Source organism: Delphinapterus leucas, chromosome 19, assembly GCF_059928025.1.
Source record: "Delphinapterus leucas isolate spDelLeu-1000000601 "Yukka" chromosome 19, BTC_Dleu_Yukka2, whole genome shotgun sequence".
In the NCBI taxonomy this organism is placed as follows: domain Eukaryota; kingdom Metazoa; phylum Chordata; class Mammalia; order Artiodactyla; family Monodontidae; genus Delphinapterus; species Delphinapterus leucas.
The window spans coordinates 65,972,499-65,975,237 of NC_143147.1; the positions used below are offsets into that span (position 1 = coordinate 65,972,499).

The window sequence follows — 2,739 nt, forward strand, 5'->3', positions numbered from 1 at the left end:
CAAGTATCAACAAGGGAGACTCGATGACCATGCCTCGAACCAGCCAATACTGCAAGACAACGAACAGACTGCACAAGCCTGATACCGACAAGGTCTCCTAAGCATGGGCACTTGGCCCAAGTCTGCAGATCATCTACAGCGCATGGAAATGAATTTTACAAATGCAAATCACTCATTCATTCTTAGGTTCATTCAACATATATTTTTTGAAGGTGTGAAATGTCCAAACCTTTGAGTTAAATACTAAGAGGGAAACAGAATGGAAAATAGACGTTTCTTACCCTCAAGGAAATCATAATTAGGCCATTAGAAGAGATTATAAGTAGCTCCTGTTTATATTTTTATTGAAAAACATAAATATGGAGTCTGTTATTTCTCAGGAAATATGTGATTTGTGCCATGCAAATTTAAACAGACATCACTTGTTTCTAGCCATCCTTAGACTTTAAAATTATAAAAATTTAAAATAAGAGGCAAGAAAGCTTGGCTCTAAAGTGAATTTTTAAAAAAGATTTATTATTTATTTTTTTGGCTGCCTCAGGTCTTAGCTGCGGCACATGGGATCTTCGCTGAGGCATGTGGGATCTTTTGTTGTGACACGCGGGCTCTTCATTGCGGTGATCAGGCTTCCCTCTAGTTGTGGCGTGCAGGTTTTCTCTGTCTAGTTGTGGTGTGCGGGTTCCAGGGCACGTGGGCTCTTTACCACTGGACCACCAGGGAAGTCCTTAAAGTGAATTTTTTTTAAACCATTTCTTTGTGTGGACAAGGTAGGTACAGGAGGAGAGGCTGTCACGGAGGATAATTCATCAGGGAAACCCTCACAGGTGGTTTGATTTCAAGACTGCGTTTGAAGAACTTCAAGGTCACAGAGAGACAGGCCTCCAGGAAGCGGAAATGTCCAGGTTTGTGCAGAATGTACAGGGTGTGAGGAAGTTGGCATGGTGGTGGGTGGTGGGAATGGGAACTAGAAAAAGCCTCACTTATCATGATGGGAAGAGCCAGGCTTTGTGGTAAGGAAGGGGAAGAATAAAAAAGCAACAAATGTAGGATCTGAGTGCTTGCTAGGCTGACAGTTTTCTTTATTAAAACAAATTTTTGTGTAGGTCTATCAGATTGCGAGGTTGTGATCTTTCCTTTGCAAGTGCATCATGCATACTTTCAAAAGGGGAGTAGGAAAAGCCACCGGATATACAGGGCCCAACATGGAGAGTCCACATACACATTTTGAAACAAGTGAAAAAACATTTTAGCGTAGAAAGTAACGTGCACATATTCCAAAGATACAACTAACAGGTGGAGAGAAATTTCGTATTTTCAGCTTGCCACTCCCAGACCCCTAGAACTCTTTTCACTTTTCTCTACTGTTAGCAGTTATTTTGTTAAAGACTTGGAGGAACACTGTCAGTCACCAGCACTTACCTCTCAGTGTGTACACTTAACACAAGACATGCCATGAAAAACATTAGTACCTTCAAAACAGCGCGGTATCAAAACACCTAAAGCAAACACTGTTAGAAGACGCAAGAACAATTTGGGCAAAAGAACACACTTGTAAACCCAAACAAGCACAAAACCACGAAAAGCAGCAAAGGGAGGAAGTCCTGTCGAAGACTTCTCCTTCTCGGCACCTCTTTCCTTCCTTTCTCAGGTGGTGGTACCCTTGGAAATCTCCAAAAGCAGCTTCAGGAGCCAACCAAACCAGTAGTGCCTACAGCTGGAAAATGTATGCCAATGGAAGAACCTGTAGCATCTCACAAACTCTGAGCCTGAGAAACGTACCTAATTTCTAGAGCTGAACAAAAGGGCGGCCCTTTTTCCTTCCAGGAAAGGAGACATCTCAGGGGATTGTAGGTTTCCTGTCGGACTGCTGTCAAATTAAGGACCTTTTGCCCTTTTTCAGCTCCTTCTCTTGAAAGGATGCAGAAATGCAGTATTATTTTAAAAAATTCAGTGAGAGAAAGGAGCTGTCATCACAGCAGGGTGATGCTGCTGTTAGTAATAATTTTAACGATAATAAAAATAACATCTGGGGACTTCCCTGGAAGTCCAGTGGTTAAGTTGCTGCACTTCCACTCAGGGGGTGCGGGTTTGGTCCCTGGCGGGGGAGCTAGGATCCCACATGCCGCGAGGCACAGCCAACAAATAAATAAATAATAACATCTAATATTTGTGGAACAATCACTAGATGCCAAGCACTAGAATAGCGGTTCTCAACCAGGGGTATTTTGGCCCCTTGGGGACATTTGGAAATGTTTGGAGACATTTTTCAATTAGCAATAATCGCACCTCGGATAAGCCTCATTGGCTACGATACTGCCACTGCGCAAAGCTGGAGACATTTTTGATCGTGACAATGGAGGTGTGGTGGCACGCAGGTGGTTTGCTACTGGCATCTAGCCGGTAGAAGCTAGGATACTGCTAAACATCCTACGATGCACAGGACAGGCCCTCACAACAAAAAATTATCCCACCTGGAATGTCAATAGTGTTAAAGCTGATCAACCTTGCGGTAGACTGAGGCTTTTACACGTATTTAACCTTCAAAATAACCCTATTATTGTCCCCATTTTACAGATAAGAACATCTAAGCTTAAGGTAACTAACAAATTCTAACAACTTGTTTTGACTTTTGAAATTTTAGATTTCTTTTTCTTTTTTTAGGGCAAACACAGGATTTTATCCATCTTTTTTGCAGCCAAGCACAGTCTTATATTGAGATCTAAACACCACTTACTGAGT

The 2,739-nt window shown here is 42.2% G+C and overlaps 1 pseudogene; it reads right to left on the reverse strand.

Moving 5' to 3' along the window:
- Window positions 1-2,229: 2,229 nt before the first annotated feature.
- On the reverse strand, window positions 2,230-2,331 carry LOC115803064 (U4 spliceosomal RNA; annotated as a pseudogene).
- Window positions 2,332-2,739: the final 408 nt, after the last annotated feature.